This window comes from Delphinapterus leucas, chromosome 2 (assembly GCF_059928025.1).
Source record: "Delphinapterus leucas isolate spDelLeu-1000000601 "Yukka" chromosome 2, BTC_Dleu_Yukka2, whole genome shotgun sequence".
NCBI classification, from domain to species: Eukaryota; Metazoa; Chordata; class Mammalia; order Artiodactyla; family Monodontidae; genus Delphinapterus; species Delphinapterus leucas.
The window spans coordinates 58,670,986-58,693,389 of record NC_143130.1 but is presented as its reverse complement, the minus strand read 5'-3'; the positions used below and the strand labels follow the sequence as shown (position 1 = coordinate 58,693,389).

At 38.7% G+C, this 22,404-nt stretch overlaps 1 pseudogene; it reads left to right on the top strand.

Moving 5' to 3' along the window:
• The first annotated feature begins 21,544 nt into the window (after nt 1-21,544).
• On the top strand, nt 21,545-22,143 carry LOC111170803 (mediator of RNA polymerase II transcription subunit 28 pseudogene; annotated as a pseudogene).
• Nucleotides 22,144-22,404: the final 261 nt, after the last annotated feature.

Genomic DNA, 22,404 nt, shown 5'->3' with positions numbered 1-22,404 from the left:
CTAAATGTAACTACTTCCCTATATGTAACTTTCCTCTGTGTGGCTGCTTTTAAGATCCTCTCTTTGTCTTTAACTTTTGACATTTCATTTATAATGTCTCTTAGTGTGTGTTTCTTTGGTTTTCTATTGTTTGGGACTCTGTGATTTCTGAGTTTTGATGTTTCCTTTGCCAAGTTAAAAAAGTCTTCAGCCATTATTTCTTCAAATAGATTTTCTCTCCCCTTCTCTCTTCTTCTTCCAGGACCCCTGTAATGCAAAGGTTAGTATGCATGATGTTACCCCGGAAGTTTGTTAAACAATCCTCATTTTTGGTTATTTTTTTCTTTTCTTTTTGTTTTTATTGGGTGATTTCTGTTATTCTAGATTCATATTGCTGATCTGGTCTGTATGCTCTAATCTGCAGTTAATTCCTTCTAGTGTAGTTTTCACTTCCATCATTGTATTCTTAAGCTGTTTTCTTCTCATCTTTATTGGAGTATAATTGCTTCACAATGGTGTGTTAGTTTCTGCTTTATAACAAAGTGAATCAGTTATACATATACATATGTTCCCATATCTCTTCCTTCTTGCATCTCCCTCTCTCCCACACTCCTTATCCCACCCTTCTAGGTGGTCACAAAACAACGAGCTGATCTCCCTCTGCTATGAGGCTGCTTCCCACTAGCTATCTATTTTATATTTGGTACTGTATATATGTCCATGCCACTCTCTCACTTTGTCACAGCTTACCCTTCCCCCTCCTCATATGCTCAAGTCCATTCTCTAGTAGGTCTGTGTCTTTATTCCCATCTTACACCTAGGTTCTTAAGGACATTTTTTCCCCTTTGATTCCATATATATGTGTTAGGATATGGTATTTGTCTTTCTCTTTCTGACTTACTTCACTCTGTATGCCAGACTCTAGGTCCATCCACCTCACTACAAATAACTTAATTTTGTTTCTTTTATGGCTGAGTAATATTCCATTGTATATATGTGCCACATCTTCTTTATCCATTCATCTGATGATGGACACTTAAGTTACTTCCATCTCCTGGCTATAGTAAATAGAGCTGCAATGAACATTTTTGGTACATGACTCTTTTTGAATTTTGGTTTCCTAAGGATATATGCCCAGTAGTGCAATTGCTGGTTCATATGGTAGTTCTATCTGTAGTTTTTTAAGGAACCTCCATACTGTTCTCAATGGAGGTTGTACCAATTCACATTCCCACCAGCAGTGCAAGAGTGTTCCTTTTTCTCAACACCCTCTCCAGCATTTATTTTTTCTAGATTTTTGGATTATGACCATTCTGACTGGTGTGAGATGATATCTCATTGTAGTTTTGATTTGCATTTCTCTAATGATTAATGATGTGGAGCATTCTTTCATCTGTTTATTGGCAGTATGTATACCTTCTTTGGAGAAATGTCTATTTACGTCTTCTACCCATTTTTGGATTGGGTTGTTTGTTTTTTTGTTATTGAGCTGCATGTGCTGCTTGTAAATTTTGGAGATTAATCCTTTGTCAGTTGCTTCATTTGCAAAGATTTTCTCCCATTCTGAGTGTTGTCTTTTGGTCTTGTTTACGGTTTCCTATGCTGTGCAAAAGCTTTGAAATTTCATTAGGTCCCATTACTTTATTTTTGTTTTATTTCCATTTCTCTGTGAGGTGGGTCAAAAAGCATCTTGCTCTGATTATGTCACAGTGTGTTGTGCCTATGTTTTCTTCTAAGAGTTTGATAGTTTCTGGCCTTACATTTATGTCTTTAATCCATTTTGAGTGTCTTTTTGTGTATGGTGTGAGGGAGTGATCTCATCTCATACTTTTACATGTACCTCTACAGTTTTCCCAGCACCACTTATTGAAGAGGCTCTCCTTTCTCCGCTGTACATTCCTGCCTCCTTTATCAAAGATAAGGTGACCATATGTGCGTGGGTTTGTCTCTGGGCTCTCTATCCTGTTCCATTGATCTATCTTTCTGTTTTTGTGCCAGTACCATACTGTCTTGATTACTGTAGCTTTGTAGTATAGTCTGAAGTCAGGGAGCCTGATTCCTCCAGCTCCACTTTTCGTTCTCAAGATTGCTTTGGCTATTCGGGGTCTTTTGTGTCTCCATACAAGTTGTGAACTTTTTTGTTCTAGTTATGTGAAAAATGCCAGTGGTAGTTTGATAGGGATTGCATTGAATCTATAGAGTGCTTTAGGTAGTAGAGTCATTTTCACAATGTTCATTCTTCCAATCCAAGAACCTGGTGTATCTCTCCATCTATTTGTATCATTTTTAATTTCTTTCATCAGTGTCTTATAATTTTCTGCATACAGGTTTTTTTGTCTACTTGGTGAGGTTTATTCCTAGATATTTTATTCTTTTTGTTGCAATGGTAAATGGGAGTGTTTTCTTGATTTCACTTTCAGATTTTTCATCATTAGTGTATAGAATTGCCAGAGATTTCTGTGCATTAATTTTGTATCCTGCTACTTTAGCAAATTCATTGATTAGCTCTAGTAGTTTCCTGGTAGCATCTTTAGGATTCTCTATGTATAGTATCATGTCATCTGCAAACAGTGACAGCTTTACTTCTTCTTTTCTGATTTGGATTCCTTTTATTTCCTTATCTGCTCTGATTGCTGAGGCTAAAACTTCCAAAACTATGTTGAATCAGAGTGGTGAGAGTGGGCAACCTTGTCTTGCTCCTGATCTTAGTGGAAATGGTTTCAATTTTACATCATTTAGGACGATGTTGGCTGTGGGATTGTAATATATGGCCTTTATTATGTTGAGGTAAGTTCCCTCTATGCCTACTTTCTGGAGAATTTTTTTTAATAAATGGGGTTGAATTTTGTCGAAAGCTTTCTCTGAATATATTGAGATGATCAAATGGTTTTTCTCCTTCAATTTGTTAATATGCTGTATCACGTTGATTGATTTGCATATATCGAACAATCTTTGCATTCCTGGTATAAACCACACTTGTTCATGGTGTATGATCCTTTTAATGTGCTGTTGGATTCTGTTTGCTAGTATTTTGTTGAGGATTTTTGCATCTATGTTCATCAGTGATACTGGCCTGTAGTTTTGTTTCTTTGTGACATCCTTGTCTGGTTTTGGTAAAAGGGTATTGGTGGCTTCGTAGAATGAGTTTGGGAGTGTTCCTCCGTCTGCTATATTTTGGAAGAGTTTGAGAAGGATAGGTGTTAGCTCTTCTCTAAATGTTTGATAGGATTCGCCTGTGAAGCCATCTGGTCCTGGGCTTTTGTTTGTTGGAAAATTTTTAATGACAGTTTCAATTTCAGTGCTTGTGATTGGTCTGTTCGTATTTTCTATTTCTTCCTGATTCAGTCTTGGCAGGTTGTGCATTTCTAAGAATTTGTCCATTTCCTCCAGGTTGTCCATTTTATTGGCACAGAGTTACTTGTAGTAATCTCTCATGATCTTTTGTATTTCTGCAGTGTCAGTTGTAACTTCTACTTTTTCATTTCTACTTCTATTGAGTCTTCTCCCTTATTTTTCTTGATGGGTCTGGCTAATGGTTTATCAATTTTGTTTATCTTCTCAAAGAACCAGCTTTTAGTTTTATTGATGTTTGCTATTATTTCCTTCATTTCTTTTTCGGTTATTTCTGGTCTGATCTTTTTGATTTCTTTCCTTCTGCTATCTTGAGGATTTTTTGTTCTTCTTTCTCTAATTGCTTTAGGTGCAAGGTTAGGTTGTTTATTCGAGATGTTTCCTGTTTCTTAAGTTAGGATTGTATTTGTATAAACTTCCCTCTTAGAACTGCTTTTCCTGCATCCCATAGGTTTTGCATCATCGTGTTTCCATTGTCATTTGTTTCTAGGTATTTTTTGATTTCCTCTTTGATTTCTTCAGTGATCATTTTGTTATTATTTAGTGTATCATTTAGCCTCCATGTATTTGAATTTTTCACAGAAATTTTCCGGTAATTGATATCTAGTCTCATAGCATTGTGGTCAGAAAAGATATTTGATACAATTTCAATATTCTTAAATTTACCAAGGCTTGATTTGTAACCCAAGATATGATCTATCCTGGAGAATGTTACATGAGCACTTGAGAAAAATGTGTATTCTGTTGTTTTTGAATGGAATGTTCTATATATATCAATTAAGTCCATCTTGTTTAACGTATCATTTAAAGCTTGTGTTTCCTTATTTATTTTCATTTTGTATGATCTGTCCATTCGTGAAAGTTGGGTGTTAAAGTCACCTACTATGAATGTGTTACTGTCAATTTCCCCTTTATGACTGTTAGTATTTGCCTTATATATTGAGGTGCTCCTATGTTGCATGCATAAATATTTACATTTGTTATATCTTCTTCTTGGACCATTTCCTTGATCCTTATGTAGTGTCCTTCTTTGTCCCTTCTAATAGTCTTTGTTTTAAAGTCTATTTTTTCTGATATGGGAATTGCTACTCCAGCTTTCTTTTGGTTTCCATTTGCATGGAATATCTTGTCCATCCCCTCACTTTCAGTGTGTATGTGTCCCTAGGTCTGCAGTGGGAATCTTATAGACAGCATATATATGGGTCTTGTTTTTGTATCCATTCAGCCAGTCTGTGTCTTTTGTTGGCAGCATGTAATCCATTACATTTAACGTAATTATCGATATGTATGCTCTTTTTTCCATTTTCTTAATTGTTTTGTGTTCGTTATTGTAGGTCTTTTCCTTCTCTTGTGTTTCTTGCCTAGAGAAGTTCCTTTACAATTTGTGGTAAAGCTGGTTTGGTGGTGCTGAACTCTCTCAAATTTTGCTTGTCTGTACAGGTTTTAATTTCTCAATCAAATCTGAATGAGATGCTTGCTGGATAATATAATCTTGGTTGCAGCTTTTTCTCTTTCATCAGTTTAAATATGTCCTGCCTGTCCTTTCTGGCTTGTAGAGTTTTTGCTGAAAGATCAGCTGTTATCCTTATGGGGATTCCCTTGTGTGTTACTTGTTGTTTTTCCCTTGCTGCATTAATATGTTTTGTTTGTATTTAATTTTTGATCGTTTGATTCATATGTGTCTTGGCATGTTTCTCCTTGGATTTATACTGTATGGGACTCTCTGTGCTTCCTGGACTTGATTAACTATTTCCTTTCCCGTATTAGTGAAGTTTTCAATTATAATATATTCAAATATTTTCTCAGTCCCTTTCTTTTTCTTTTCTTCTTCTGGGACGCCTATAATTCAAATGATGGTGAGTTTAATGTTGTCCCAGAGATCTCTGAGACTGTCATCAGTTCTTTTCATTCTTTTTTCTTTATTCTTCTCTGCAGTTTTTATTTCCACTATTTTATCTTCCAGGTCACTTATCGTTCTTCTGCCTCAGTTATTCTGCTATTGATCCCTTCTAGGGTATTTTTAATTTCATTTATTGTGTTGTTCATTGTTCCATTTTTCTCTTTAGTTCTTCTAGGTCCTTGTTAAATGTTTCTTGCATTTTGTCTATTCTATTTCCAAGATTTTGTATCATCTTTACTGTCATTATTCTGAATTCTTTTTCAGGTAGACTGCCTCTTTCCTCTTCATTTGTTCTGTCTGGTGGGTGTTTATCTTGTTCATCTACTGTGTGTTTGTCTGTCTTCTTATTTTGCTTTTACTGTGTTTGAGGTCTTCTTTTTGCAGGCTGCAGTTCATAGTTCCCTTGTTTCTGGTGTGTGTCTCCAGTGGCTAAGGTTGATTCAGTGGGTTGTGTATGCTTTCTGGTGGAGGGGACTAGTGCCTGCGTTCTGGTGTATGAGGCTGAATCTTGTCTTTCTGGTGGGCAGGTCCACGTCTAATGGTGTGTTTTGGGGTGTCTGTGGCCTTATTATTATTTTAGGCAGGCTCTCCGTTAATGGGTAGATTTGTGTTCCTGTTTTGCTAGTTGTTTGGCATAGGGTGTCCAGCACTGTAGCTTGCTGGTCGTTTAGTGAAGCTGGGTGTTTTTGTTGAGATGGAGATCTCTGGGAGATTTTCACCATTTGATATTATGTGGAGCTGGGAGGTCTCTTGTGGTCCAGTGTCCTGAATTTGGCTCTCTCACCTCAGAGACACAGCACTGACTCCTGGACTGGAGCACCAAGAGCCTGTCCTCCACACAGCTCAGAATAAAAGGGAGAAAAAATAGAAAGAAAGAAAGAAAGAAAGAAAGAAAGGAAGGAAGGAAGAAGATAAAATAAAATAAAGATAAATTTTTTAAAATAAACAGTACAAAATAATTAGTAAGAAAATAAACTATTAAAAAGTAAAAAAGCAAAACAAAACAACAACAAAACAAAACGGATGGACAGAACCCTAGAACAAATGGTGAAAGCAAAGCTATACAGACAAAATCTCCCACAGAAGCATACACATACACACTCACAAAAGGAGGAAAAGGGGAAAAAATAATAAATCTTGCTCTCAAAGTCCACCTCCTCAATTTGAGATGATTCCTTGTCTATTCAGGTATTCTACCAATGCAGGGTACATCAAGTTGATTGTGGAGATTTAATCTGCTGCTTCTGAGGCTTCTGGGAGAAATTTCCCTTTCTCTTCTTTGTTCGCACAGCTCCTGGCACTCAGCTTTGGATTTGGCCCTGCTTCTGCTTGTCAGTCCCCAGAGGGCTTCTGTTCTTCGCTCAGACAGGACGGGGTTAAAGGAGCCACTGTTTTGGGGGCTCTGGCTCACTGAGGCTTGGGGGCTGAGGGGCACGGAGTGCGGGGCAAGCCTGCGGTGGAAGAGCCTGGCGAGACATTGCACCAGTCTGATGCATGCCATGCGTTTTCCCGGGGAAGTTGATCCTGCATCCCAGGACCCTGGTAGTGGCAGGCTGCACAGGCTCCTGGTAGGGGAGGTATGGATAGTGACCTGTGCTTGTACTCCGGCTTCTTGCTGGTGGCAGCAGCAGCCTTAGCATGTCATGCCCATCTCTGTGGTCTGCAGTGATAGCCGCGGCTCGCGCCTGTGTCTGCAGCTCCTTTAAACAGCGCTCTTAATCTCCTCTCCTTGCGCACCAGAAAACAAAGAGAGAAGAAAAATTCACTTGCCTCTTAGGCAGGTCCAGACTTTTCCCCAGACTCCCCCCTGGCTAGCCATGGTGCACTAGCCCCTTTCAGGCTGTGTTCACGCCGCCAGTCCTTTACCTGGGATCCAAACTCTGAAGCCCGAGCCTCAGCTCCCAGCACCCACCCACCACGGCGAGTGAGCAGAGAAGCCTCTCGGGCTGGTGTGTGCCGGTCGCCACTGATCCTCTGTGCGGGAATCTCTCTGCTTTGCCCTCCACACCCCTTTTGCTGTGCTCTCCTCCATGGCTCCAAAGCTCCACCCCCCTCCGCCACCCTCAGTCTCTTCCACGAAAGGGCTTCCTAGTGTGTGGAAGCTTTCTTCCTTCTCAGCTCCCTCCCACTGGTGCAGTTCCCATCCCTATTCTTTTGTCTCTGTTTATTCTTTTTTCTTTTGCCCTATCCAGGTACGTGGGGAGTTTCTTGCCTTTTGGGAGGTTTTAGGTTTTTTGCCAGCATTCAGTGGGTGTTCTATAGGAGCAGTTCCACCCGTAGATGTATTTCTGATGTATCTGTGGGGAGGAAGGTGATCTCCACGTCTTACTCTTCCACCATCTTCCCCCTCTCCCCTGTTTTTTTTTAAATATACATTTTTTATTTCTTTCTGAATTTCTCAATGTGTTTCCCCATTCTTCTCCTGAGTTCAGTGAGTATCTATATGACAATTACTTTGAGCTCTTTAACTGTTAGATTGCTTATGTTCAGTTTAGTTCTTTTTCTGATGTTTTTCTTGTTCTTTCATTTGGAACATCTCTCTTTGTCTCCTCATTTTGCTTAATTTTGTTTTTTCTTTCTAGTATTAGATGTATCAGGTACATCTACTGGTCTTGAAAGAGTGGCTTTATATAGAAGACATCCCATGACGCCTAGTAGCACAGTCTCCTCTGGTCACCAGAACCAAATGTTTCATTATTATCCCCTGTGTCAGCTACATTTACCTTCCTATTGTGGCTGGTGCACAATTGATGCAGGTTTGCTAGTGTGTAGGCTTCATCTCCAGTGCAGATTTCTTTAAGCCCTGATCAAGACCATTTTCAGCTCTCTTGTGTGCACAGCCTACTCCTATAATAGGAGTTGCTTTGGAGGAACTCTGGTGCCATCCAAGGGCACCACTCAGGTATGGCATGGCAGGGGATGCTTTGGAGCACCTCTAGTTCTGGTCAAAGGTACTTTCTGGGACTGGTGGAGTGGGAGCCAACTTTGCAGGGACTCTGGCTGGGCAGGTCTGCAGATGAACCTTGGGCAAGGAGATAGGTGTTAGTAAGGTAGATGAGCAGAGTCAGAAATGGCATCCTTCAGCACTGAGCCAGCTAGGTAGAAGGTGAACCAAAAATTCTTTCACCCACTAGTGCCTCCATACACAGAGGAAGTCCCAAAAAATATCTGCCTCTTTGACACACACCGTAAAATTAGTCAATGAATCTCCTTCATGTATGACCCTGGCAGTATTTTTTTTTTTTTTCTGTACACGGGCCTCTCACTGTTGTGGCCTCTCCCATTGTGGAGCACAGGCTCCGGACGCACAGGTTCAGCGGCCATGGCTCACAGGCTCAGCCGCTCCACGGCATGTAGGATCTTCCCGGACCGGGGCACAAACCCGTGTCCCCTGCATCGGCAGGCGGACTCTCAACCACTGCGCCACCAGGGAAGCCCAGCCCTGACAGTATTTAAACTTCTTTTCTGGGACTCACAGTGAGTGAGTTTTTGCCTGTGCCCTTTAAACAGCAGAGTCTCAATTTCCTACAGCACTCCGGCTCTCCTGGACATAAGCCCTGTTGTTTTTCAAAGCTAGGCATTATAGGGGTGAAGTCCTCTGGGCTGAGCCCAGTGTGAGATTAGACTCCCTTGTTCCTCAGGGAGGATCACTGAAGCTGTGATATCCTTTCCTGCCTGTGGGTCACCACACTGGGGGAGTGAGTCCTGACCATATTGAATCTCAGCCGCTGTTACCAATCTCAATGTGTTTTTCCCTTTTTATCCTTAGTTCTGTTAGTTTTCAGGTCATTCTCAAAAATAGTTCCTCTATGGGTAGTTATAGTTTTGGTATATCTATGGGAGGAGGTAATCCCAGGATATTCCTACTTTGCCATTTTGTCCCACTCTGAGATCAAACTTTGTAGGTTATATGTGTGGGAGTATATGTTACTAATATTGGTATTGCAGAAATAGTATGAAATTCATAGAAATTCATCTATACCTCCATTGTCTGATTATTATAGTAAGATGTTGCATGCTGCAAAAATAACTAATTTTTCTTATCAAATAAACTCTCACCAGACTTTAACCATGGCAGCTTTAAGTCATTTGTCATTCATTGATAGTTATCATTAGACTTTGATACTTGTCTGAAAGTGTTTACAATCAGCTAAAACTTGAAAGATAAATGCCACATCACTTGAAATTTAAATGTGACTCTGACCTGAAAAAGAGTTTCCAGAAGAAATGAAAAAGCTGATGGATTTATAAAACTGATAACCCAAGATCAAGCAGAATAAGAATTAAATCCATAGGGATGAATAAACTGATGAGGTTGATTATGGTTTTTGTGACTTTCTGTTTGAAACATTACTGTTTTTAAAATTAGTTTTTCATAATTAAGGTAATCTTTTTATCTTGAACTCCATGTAACTTACAGTTATAGTTATTTTTTAAATTCTTTAAAATTTTTTATTGAAGTATAGTTGATTTACAATGTTGTGTTAGTTTCAAGTGTACAGCAAAGTGGTTCATATATATATATTCAGATTATACATACATATTCAGATTATATATATATTCAGTTATATATATATATATACATTCTGAATATATATATATTTTTCAGATTCTTTTCCCATATAAGTTATTACAAAATATTGAGTCTAGTTCCATGTGCTATACAGGAAGTCCTTCTTGGTTATCTATTTTAATATAGTAATGTGTATATGTTAATCCCAAACTCCTAATTTATCCCACCCCTTTCCCCTTTGGTACCATAAGTTTGTTTTCTATGACTGTGGGCCTATTTCTGCTTTTTCTATAAGTTCATTTGTATCAGTATTTTTTAGATTCCACATATAAGTGATATCATATGATATTTGCCTTCCTCTGTCTGGCTTACTTCACTTAGTATAATAATTTCTAGGTCCATCCACGTTGCTGCAAATGGCATTATTTCATTCTTTCTTATGGTTGAGTAATATTCCAGTGTGTATATATATACATCTTCTTTATCCATTCATCTGCCAATGGATATTTAGGTTGCTTTCATGTCTTGCCTGTTGTAAGCAGTGCTGCAATGAACACTGGGGTTCATTATTTTTTTTAATTAAGGTTTTCTCCAGATATATGGCCAGGAGTGGGATGTGCCTTTTGGCCATCTGTATATCTTTGGAGAAATGTCTATTCAGATCTTCTGCCTATTTTTGACTGGGTTGTTTATTTTATTATTTTATATGAGCTGTATGAGCTCTTCGTATATTTTAGAGATTAATCCCTTGTTTGTCACATTGTTTACAAATATTTTCTCCAATTCTGTAGGTTGTCATTTTATTTTGTTTATGGTTTTCTTTGCTGTGCAAAAGCTTTTAAATTTAATCAGGTTCCGTTTGTTTATTTTTGTTTGTATTTCTTTTACTCTAGGAGATGGATCCAAAAATATATTGCTGCAATTTATGTCAAAGTGTATAATGCCTACGTTTTCCTCTAGTTTTATAGTATCCAGTTTACTTAGGTCTTTAATCCATTTTGAGTTTATTTTTGTTTATGGTATTAGAGAATGTTCTAATTTCATTCTTTTATGTGTAGCTGTCCAATTTTCCCAGTACCAGTTACTTAAGAGACTTCCTTTTCTCCATTGTATATTCTTGCTTCCTTTGTTGTAGATTAATTGACCATAGAGGTATGGGTTTATTTCTGGGCTTTCTATCCTGTTCCATTGATCTATATTTCTTTTTACCTAGGAATAACCTACCTATGGAGGAAAAACTTCTGTACTCAGAAAACTATATGATGCTGATGAAAGAAATCAAAGATAACACAGACAAATGGAAAGATATACCATCTTCTTGGATTGAAAGAATCAATATTGTCAAAATGAACATAGTATCAAAGGCAACTTACAGATTCAATGCAAACCCTATCAAATTAGCAATGTAATTTTTCACAGAACAAAAAATTTTTAAATGTATAGGGAAACACAAAAGACCCCAAATAACTAAAGTATTCTTGAGAAAGAAAAATGGAGTTGGAGGCATCAGACTCCCTGATTTCACACTATACTGCAAAACTACAGTAATCAAAACAGTATGGTACAGGGACAATATAGTTATTTTTATAAGTTCAATAAGAATCTGTTCACCTTGTAACAGGACACTATTGAAACACTGGTTGTATTATCAAAGCTTTCATTATGGCATATTGTAAATGTTGTATTTGAAAATAATGCGCTGCTCAAATCATGTATGATCAGACAGCTTTAAGAAAGTAATGACTTTAGGGAGCCAATGCTTATAAAGGCCCTCATGAAACAACTGGCCTATAACTATCTAATATGGTTCTCTGTGTTGGGGAGGAAAATTTTCCTTCTGCCTTTTTAGGTTCTTTGGCTGGCCTAATAATTAAATTGATGTAAGGCAGTGTAACAGGTGAAAAACTAATTTATTTATTTGTTTTTTAAATTAATATTTTTTGGAGTACAGTTGATTTACAATGTTGTGTGAGTTTCTGCTGTATAACAAAGCAAATTAGTTATACATATATGTATCTTGGGATATATGCCCAGGAATGGAATTGCTGGATCGTATGGTAGCTCTATTTTTAGTTTTTTAAGGAACCTAAACACTGTTCTCCATAGTGGCTCTACCAATTTACATTCCCACCAACAGTGTAGGAGGGTTCCCTTTTCTCCACATCCTCTCTATCATTTATTGTTTGTAGATTTTCGATGATGGGCATTTTGAAAAATGTGAGGTGATACCTCACTGAAGTTTTGATTTGTATTTCACTAATCAGTAGTGATGTTGAGCATTTTTTCACTTGCTTTTTGACCATCTGCATGTCTTCTTTGGAGAAATGTCTGTTTAGGTCTTCTGCCCATTTTTTGATTGGGTTGTTTGTTTTTTTGATATTGAGCTGCATGAGCTGTTTGTACATTTTGGAAATTAATCTCTTGTAGATTACTTCATTGGCAAATATTTTCTCCCGTTCTGATAGTTGTCTTTTCATTTTGCTTATGGTTTCCTTTTCTGTGCAAAAGCTTTTAACTTTAATTAGGTCTCATTTGGTTATTTTTCTTTTTATTTTCATTAGTCTAAGAGTTGAATCAAAAAATATCTTGCTGCAATTTATGCCAAAGAGTGTTCTGTCTATGTTTTCCTTTAAGAGTTTTATGGAAACTGGTGTTACATTTAGGTCTTTAACCCATTTTGAGTTTATTATTTTGTGTATGGTGTTAGAGAATATTCTAATTTCATTCATGTAGCTCTCCAGCTTTCCCAGCACCACTTATTGAAGAGACTGTCTTTTCTCCATTGTGTATTCTTGTCTCCTTTGTCATAGATTAGGTGACCATAGGAGTGTGGGTTTATTTCTGGATTTTCTATACTGTTCTATTGACTTATATTTCTGTTTCTGTGATGGTATCATATTGGTTGTAGTATACCCTGAAGTCAGGGAGCCTGATTCCTCCAACTCCGTTTTTCTTTCTCTAGATTGCTTTGGCTATTTGTGGTCTTTTGTGTTTCCATACAAATTGTAAAAGTTTTGTTCTAATTCTCTGAAAAATGCCATTGGTAATTTGATAGGGAATGCATTGCATCTGTAGATTACCTGGGATAGTACAGTCATTTTGACAATATTGATTCTTCCAATCCAATGCATGGTATATCTCTCCATCTATTTGTGTCATCTTTGATTTCTTTCATCAGCATTTTATAGTTTTCTGTGTATAGGTTTTCTGCTTCCTTAGGTAGGTTTATTCCTAGGTATTTTATTCTTTTTGTTGCAGTGGTAAATGGGATTGTTTCCTCAATTACTCTTTCTGAACTTTCATTGTCAGCGTATAGAAATGCAAGAGATTTCTGTGCATTCATTTTGTATCTTGCAACTTTACAGAATTTATGCATGAGCTCTAGTAGTTTTCTGGTAGCATCTTTAGGATATTCTATGTATAGTATCATGTTATGTGCAAATAGTGACAGTTTTACTTCTTCTATTCCAATTTGGATTACTTTTACCTCTTTTTCTCCTCTGATTGCCATGGCTAGGACTTGCAAAACTATGTTGAATAAACGTGGCAATAGTGAACATCCTTGTCTTGTTCCTGATCTTAGAGGAAATGCTTTCAGTTTTTCACCTTTGAGAATGATGTTTGCTGTGGCTTTGTCATATATGGCCTTTATTATCTTGAGGTATGTTCCCTTGATGCCCACTTTCTGGAGAGTTTCTGTCAAAAGTGTTGTTGAATATTGTAAAATTATTTTTCTGCATTTATTGAGATGATCATATGGTTTGTATCCTTCAGTTTGTTAATGTGATGCATCACATTGATTGATTTGCATATGTTGAATAATCCTTGAATCCCTGAGATAAATTCCACTTGATCATAGCGTATGATCCTTTTAATGTGTTGTTGGATTTGGTTTGCCTGTATTTTGTTGAGAAGTTTTGCATCTATGTTTATCAGTGATATTGGCCTCTAATTTTCTTTTTTTGTGATATCTTTGGTTTTGGTATCAGGGCAATGGTGGCCTCATAGAATTATCTGGGGAATGTTCCTTCCTCTGCAGTTTTTTGGAATAGTTTGAGAAGTATAGGTGTAAACTCTTCTCTAAATGTTTGGTAGAATTCGCCTGTGAATCCATCTGGTCCTGGACTTCAGTTTGTTGGAAATAGTTTAATTACAATTTTAATTTCAGTACTTATGATTGACCTGTTCATATTTTCTCTTTCTTCCTGGTTCAGTCTTGGAAGGTTGTACCTTTCTAAGAATTTGTCTATTTTTTCTAGGTTGTCCATTTTATTGGCATATAATGGCTTATAGTAGTCTGTGTGATCATTTGTATTTCTGTGGTTTCCATTGTAACTTTTCCTTTTTCATTACTAATTTTATTGATTTGAGTCCTTTCCCTTTTTTTCTTGATGCATCTGGCTAAAGGTTTGTCAATTTTGTTTATCTTCTCAAAGAACCAGCTTTTAGTTTCATTGATCTATTCTGTTATTTTCTTAGTCTATTTAATTTATTTCTTCTCTGATATTTATGATTTCTTTCCTTCTACTAACTTTAGGTTTTGTTTGCTCTTCTTTTTCCAGTTGCTTTAGGTGTAAGGTTAAGTTGTTCATTTGAGATTTCTCTTGTTTCCTGAGGTAAAGTTGTATTGCTATAAACTTCCTTCTTAGAAGTGCTTTTGCTGCATCCCATAGGTTTTGGATCATCATGTTTTTGTTGTCACTTTTCTCTAGGTATTTTTAAATTTCCTCTTTGATTTCTTCCATGATCCATTGCTCATTTAATAATATATCATTTAGCCTCCCTGTGTTTTTGTTTTTTACAGGTTTTTTTGTAATTGATTTCTAATCTCATAGCAATGTAGTCTGAAAAGATGCTTGATATGATTTCAATTTTCTTAAATTTACTGAGGCTTGATTTGTGACTCAAGATGTGATATATCCTGGAGAATATTTCACGTGCACTTGAGAAGAAGCATATTTTATTGCTTTCAGATGGAATATCCTCTAGATATCAATTAAGTCTGTCTGGTCTAATGTATCATTTAGGGATTTTTTTCCTTATTAATTCTTCCATATCGATGATCTATCTTTCCATTGGTGTAAGTGTGGTGCTAACGTCCCTCACTCTTATTGTGTTACTGTCTATTTCCCCTTTTATGTCTGTTAACATTTGCCTTATATATTAAGGGGCTCCTATATTGGGTGCATATATATTTATAATGGTTATATCTTCTTTTGGGAATGATCCTTTGATCATTATGCAGTGTCCTTCCTTGTCTCTTGTCATAGTCTTTATTTTAAAGTCTATTTTGTCTGATATGAGTATTGCTACTCCAGCTTTCTTTTGATTTTCCATTTGCATGGAATATATTTTTCCATCCCCTTACTTTTAGTCTGTATGTGTCCCTAGATTTGAAATGGGTCACTTGTAGACAGCATATATACTGGTCTTGTTTTTTTATCCATTCAGCCAGTTTGTCTTTTGATTGGAATATTTAATTCATTTACATTTAAGGTAATTATTAATATGTATTTTCTTATTTCAATTTTCTTATTTGTTTTGGCTTCATTTTTGTAGGTCTTTGTTCTTCCCTTTCTCTTTTTTTCTCTTCTCCTGACGTTAGATTACCATCTTTAGTGTTGTGTTTGGGTTGCTTTTCCATTTGGGGTGGGTATCTATTGTAGTTTTTGGTTTTGCTTCTCCCATGAGGTATTGATTTAGTATTCTATGTATGTACAAGGCTGTTTCAATTTGCTGGTCTACTTCCTGCCTAGAGAAGTTCCTTTAGCATTTGTAGTAAAGTTGGTTTGGTGATGCTCAATTCTCTTAGCTTTTGCTTGTCTGTAAATCTTTTGATTTCTCTGTAGAATCTGAATGAGAGCCTTGCTAGGTAGAGTGTTCTTGGTTGTAGCTTCTTCCTTTTCATCACTTTAAATATATCATGCCACTGCCATCTGGACTGCAGAGTTTGTGCTGAAAAATCTGCTGATAACTTTATGGGGATTCCCTTGAATGTTATTTGTTGTTTTTCCCTTGTTGTTTTATATATTTTTTATCTTTGATTTTTGTTAGTTTGATTAATATTTGTCTCAGTGTGTTCCTCCATGGGTTCATCCTATATGGGACTCTCTGTGTTTCCTGGACTTGTGAGTGTTTCCTTTCTCATGTTAGGGGAAGTTTTCAGCTATATCTACAAATATTTTTTTAGGCCCTTTCTCTTTCTCTTCTCTTTCTGGGACCCCTAAAATGTGAATGTTGGTGCATTTAACGCTGTCCCAGTGGTCTCTGAGACTGTCCTCATTTCTTTTCATTCTTTTTTCTTTATTCTATTGTGTGGCAGTGATTTCCACCACTCCGTCTTCCAGCTCACAAGTTCCTTCTTCTGCCTCAGTTATTCTGCTACTGATTCCTTCTAGTGTATTTTCCTTTTCAGTTATTATATTGTTTATCTCTGTTTGTTTTTTGAAACTTCTAGCTCCTTATTAAACATTTCTTTTACCTTCTCTGTCTGTACCTCCATTCTTTTCCTGAGATTTTGGATCATCTTTACTATCATTACTCTGAATTCTTTTTTAGAGATATTGCCTATCTCCTCTTCATTTATTTGTTCTTGTGGATTTTTATCTTGTTCCTTCATTTACAGCATATTTCTCGTTGTCTCATTTTTATCTAACTTTCTGTGTTTGGGGTCTACTTTCCACAGGCTGCAGGATAGTAGTTTATCTTGCTTCTGGTGTCTGCCCTCTGGTGGGTGAGCTAGGTCCAAGGTCTTATGCAGGCTTTCTGGTGGAAGGGACTGGTGCCTGCCTGCTAGTGGGTGGAATTGTGTCTTGTCCTTCTGATGGGCAGAGTCATGTCAAGGTGTGTGTTTTGAGGTGGCTGTGAGCTCAGTACAACTTTAGACAGCCTATGTTCTGATGGATGGAGTTGTGTTCCTATCTTGTTGGTTGTTTGGCCTGTGGCTTTCCAGCACTGGAGCCTGCAGGTGTTGTGTGGGACTAAGCCTTGGTTCCAAAATGTGTACCTACAGGAGAGCTCACTCCAATCAATATTCCCTGGGGCTTTTGCTACCAGTGTCTTTGCCCCCACAGTTAACTATAATCCACCTTCACCTTCCCTTCATAGATGTAGACCCCTTGGTACGTGTAGCACAGGTTCCTATGGATGTACTGCTTTGTGCTGTGTCCCAGCGCACATGTGACCTTATGTGCACACTCCACAAGTGGAGTCTCTGTTTCCCCCAGTCCTGTGGAGCTCCTGCACTCAAGCCTCACTGATCTTCAAGGCTAAATGCTCTGCAGGTCCTTCCTCCTGATGCCACACCCTCAGACTGTCTTGGAGGGCTACTTTTATGTGGGAACATTCTTGTGTAGCCTGCATAGGTTTAATATTTTTTAGCATAGGGCTGTGTTTAGTATAGATGTTTGCCACCTCTTTCCTCAGTGTATACTGGCCATTATCCTCTTGATAGGAGGTGTGACTGATGTTGTGGCCACAAAAGCTTGCACTGGATATTGAGCAGGGCCTCCCCTTTGCTCTGTGGTTGTCACCGCCCTATCAGAGGTGGGGTCCCCTTGTTGTTGTAATACAGGCCCTCAGATCTGTTTCTTAGCTATGTTTCTGATCTGCAGTGTGAGGTAAGCAGGATTGTAGCACTCCCACTGGGAGGGAAGCCACTGAGTATTCTTCCTCTGGAGCTGTTCACCTGTGAATGTGCTCTGTTGTGTCATCTTTCACCCATTGTGTGAGCTCTCAGATTCCACTGCTGTTGGCACTGCTCTTGGCCCCACCTTAACTGTGGGTATGTTGACAATTGGCCCTGGTGTCTCTCCGATGTTGTGTTCACCAGGCCACCAGCATAGATCCACTGAAGCCGGGTCCCAGAATTGCAGTAATCATGGATCTGGACCCACTGTGGGTGCTATGAGGCCAGCTCAGACTCTGGCCTGGCCCAACCCCACGTGTATGTGTCCACAGAGCCTTCAGCCACTGAAGATGTCTTGTCTTGGCTACAGGAGCACTCACTGTCCATTCAGATGTTCTGTAGGAGCTGAGTTTACAAAGCCAATCATGGGGGTGTCAATTTGCAGTTTGCACAGCTGAAAGGAGAGATTTCAGCTTTTCTTCCTTAGTTGCATGGCCCCTGGGGCTCAGCAGTAGTTTCAGCCCCACATCTGGGTGTGGGCCACCCACAAGGGTCTGCTCCCAAGGCTGTCCTGGAGCACTGGAGTCTGCCCTGGTGAGGAGGTCGTGTGAAGGTGGCAGCAGACTGGGTCACGAGAGTGCCCACCAAGGCCAGGACAGGGTGCAGAGGAGAAGGCAGCAGCTGCCAGTGTTGTGGGAGCCCTGGTGGGGATGGTTCATGGGGGGAAACTGGCGGCCAGCTGTGTCAGAGAGCTGGCCCCAGCAGGAGCCTTCCTAGTGCCCAGGGAGGCAGAGGACAGCATGTGGAGTGAGGGGCTGCAATGATGGCCCTGCCCCTCGCACATCACTCAACAATGGTGCTTCCTTTCTATGGCTGTCCAGGTTTTCTCCACAAGCATTCCCAGCTGTGGATTTCCTCACTCCCATCCCCTCATGCTGTCTCTGTGCAATAGCAGTCCCACCAATAACAGTCCCCTCCTTGGGTTTGCTTTCTAAACCCCACTTTCCAGCACCCACCCCCGTCCACACCAGGGGACACATATCTCAGGCTGGGGCACACAGGGCTGTAGCACGGACCATCTGTGTAGGTCTCACTCTGTCCTGCCTGCCACAGACTGGTTACTGAACTCTCTGCCAATAGCCCCCCAAGCTCCCCTTCTGTCCCAACTGATCTCCTCACTGGTGAGGGGGTTTCCCCAGATGCGGGAACCTCTCTTCTCTTTCAGCTCCACCCCTGCCCCCCAGGGTCCTGTCCTGCTCCTCTCCTCTTCCTTTTCCCTTCTTCTTTCTTTTATCCTACCTTGTTATGCAGGAATCTTTCTTGTCCTTTCAGGTTTCTGAGGTCCTCAGCTAGTGTTCAACCAGGGTTCTGTGATAATTGTTCCATTTTTAGATGTATTATTTTTCAATTTTTATTTATTTATTCATTTGGTTGCACCAGGTCTTAGTTGTGGCACGTGAGCTCCTTAGTTGTGGCATACAAACTCTTAGTTGTGGCATGCATGTGGGATCTAGTTCCCTGACCAGGGATCAAAGCTGGGACCCGTGCATAAGGAGTGTGGAGTCTTAACCACTGTGTCACCAGGGAAGTACCCATTTTTAGATGTATTCTTGATGCATTTATGGGGAGAGATGACCTCCTACTCCTCTGCCATCTTGACTTCCTCTCCGAAAAACAAATATAATTTTGTACCAATGAGAGCCTCATAAAAATATGAGACCCAGGGATAAGTTGGGAAATTGAGGCTTATATGCTATGGTGAGCTAAGGAATGAGATAGGAACCTGGATACTCAATGTAGAGGAGGGTAATTCACTGGACAGTAAGAGCAGATGTTTGATAATTAGATGTTTTCCATGCCATACAGATAGGTCATTCAAATAAAAGTTATCTCTGGTAATAGTTCTCTGAGTCAGGTCCCGTATCTAAATTCTTTTAGACAGTTAAGGGAGAAGTAAAAGTTTTTCTTGAGTCTCCTGGGCCTTGATCGTCTTTAGCTCAGAATAATCCATTACCCAATGCAGCATATTTTGGGGTCATGTATTCTGATCTCCTTCACCTGTCTTCCAATGCACTAAGAAAGGTAACTTATTGGTACACCCAGGAACCTCAGGATATTTTGGGGACTTTAATAACGGGAAATCACCCAAATCCAAATTTTGCAATAAAAATTCAGTGACAAAGGCTTGGTGTGGCTTTTTAGCTTCAAGAGGCTTTGAAAAGACCAATCTGAGATTACTTATCAAAAGTTTCAGCAAAAAAATTTCAAGGAATTATGAGGCCTGTCACTAAACTTGTTGCATTATGTAAATAATGAAGTCAAGTTTAATGACATGACTATTTTGCAAACAAATTTGTCTCATTTGATTATTTTTGATAGAAATGGTGGAATCTAGAGAGAAAAATTGTTTCAATATGAGACTGTGGTATCCACTTGTGTGTTCCTCCTTTCATGCTTTGCCAGTTTTTCACAAATTCTGAATTTTTTCCAGGTCCTCCAATATCTGGCTAAAGTTTTCCAAATTGATATTCCCAATTTTTCCCCTGTCTGACATGGAATTATTGCAACTGAATTTTTACTTTTCCTAAATCCCTGCAGGTAGACACTAGATGACTTGATATGAACATCAAGAACATAATCACAACAGATTATGTATGGGCAACTACTTTTTCCACACTTGTGTGGGCCACTCAGAAATTTCACCATAACATCTGCTGCCATCACCACTGACATTTAAACTGCAAACAAGGAAATCCATTGGATTGCCACTGCTTTCTCCACTCCACTATCCAAAGTTGTTTTGAGCCAATCATTTAGAAATATTCTTGACTTTCTGCACTCTGGAATCAAAAACTTGGTTTGTAACGTTAATATTTTGTTTTCTTTACTTTCATAGAAACTTTCCTTCATTAAATGCCTGATAGGTAACACCACCAAGCACATATCTTCTACCACCTGGTCTCAACAGATGATTCAGCTGTTCCTTAACAAACAAAAGAAGACTGAAAGAAATGAACTTGTATTATCCAAAGGAAAAAAGAATGTCTCTTATTTTCTTGAAAATGTGGGGGACTGACAATTCTTTATTTGATAAAACTAGTCATTATCCTAAACTCTCTCCTAGGTTCATCTGTGCATTCTCTTATAAATTCTTAGCAAGAACTATGCTAATTCAGTTTGACAATAGTCACTCATTGTCTTTGTATAATCTGTCTTGATACCAAATTTGCTCTCTAATTTTCTATTATCTACCAAGTGATGACCGATAAGTGTGGTCTGTCTTCAGAAAGAATCCTGTTCATTTGATTTACCCGAATATCCCTTTATGTTTTGTTTCCTATTAGTAATTTTCCAGACAGCGACCCCTACCAGGCTCCTTGGATATAAATTCCCACTTGCTCATGCTGTTTTTGAGATTGAACAAGGCTTTATAGTGAGGTCTCTTTTCCCTTATAAGAATATTATTGAATAAATCTGTTTTTACTGCTTTAACTAATGTTCAGCTATGAGTTCTCTGACCTTAAAATCAATCACTCTATTCAGCACAGCAAATCCCTTCCTTGCCTAATTAAGAGTCATGAAGGGACCAATGTGTCCAGGTGGCAGTCTTCTAGTTCAGGGGAATATCACTGTTTTTTCTCCTCGTGGAAGCATTCCATCCTCATAAATTAGGTTCTCTAGGTCCGAGAGCATAATGTCATGGAAACAGTAAGCAAAAATGTTGCTAGTGGGAACAAAAAACAACTAATACTCAACTTTCTTTGGGTTATTTGTATGGAAATATGTTAATATAAATGTTTCAGACATTACATGAAATTTCTAAAAATCTTATATGTTCTGGTATAATGTTATAAGTCATAATTCTAGTTATTACTTTAAAACGTATATCTCAGAAATAACTAAATTTCCTTGTCAATTGCATTATTATGAACTTTCATCAAATCTTTAACCGTGGTCATTTTTAAGTCTTTTGTCATTTACAGACAGTTCTGGGTGTAATCTGATGCTTTTGCAAAACTGTTTCATCTTCAAGGAATTCATGGAAAAGATTCTGACAAGTACAGGTTTCTGGTAACTGACTATACTGCTGAACTGAATGAATAAGCATTTTCAGAACTCTAATGGAAAACTGATGAATTCATAAAAGTGCTAACAAAAGATCAAGATAAAAAAGTTAGATTTTTTAGAAATGGCGGCTTCGCTAGGAGACATGTTCTCCGGGCAGCCACCGGGACCGCCGCCACCCCCGCTGGGACTCTTGACCCAGGTTTCGCTTCTTCAGGCCACACCAGGCGTTCCGAGGACTTCTAACAGTACCTTGGTGGATGAGTTGGAGTCATCGTTCGAGGCTTGTTTTGCTTCTCTGGTGAGTCAGGATTATGTCAATGGTACAGATCAGGAAGAAATTCGAACTGGATGTCTCGGAACTGAGGAACGAATTACAGCGAAAGGATGCTCTGGTCCAGAAGCACTTAACAAAACTGAGACATTGGCAGCAGGTGCTGGAGGACATCAACATGCAGCACAAAAAGCCAGCCGACATCCCTCAGGGTTCCCTGGCCTACCTCGAGCAGGCATCTGCAAATATCCCTGCACCGATGAAGCAAACCTGAGGAAAAGCCACCTGAACATGAGCTGGTGGCTGAGTCAGCCCAGACACAGTTTTGCCAAACATCACTTCTTGTAGACATGACATTTTGGGAGAACTCTTTGCCAGAGAGTGAGATGATTTAGTTTTGCGCTCTCATCTAAAAATTTCCCCCTATTTTTATAAGCATTATTTCTGGAGTACTTTATAAAATGCTTATTGCTTTGGTAAACCAAGTATATTGTCTTTAGCAAAATTTAAGACTGTTAATATGATGCCTTTTACAGATTCTTTTTTATGTTTTTGTTTTTTGCTTCTTGTTTTTATTATTTTTATTTTTGTATGAGTGTTTGTCTCTCTGTTTCCAGTTTTAGATTATTTTGTATGATCTGAGGGGAAAAGCTTGTATGATCTGATCTGCATATCAAAGGATGAGGATTTTGGTT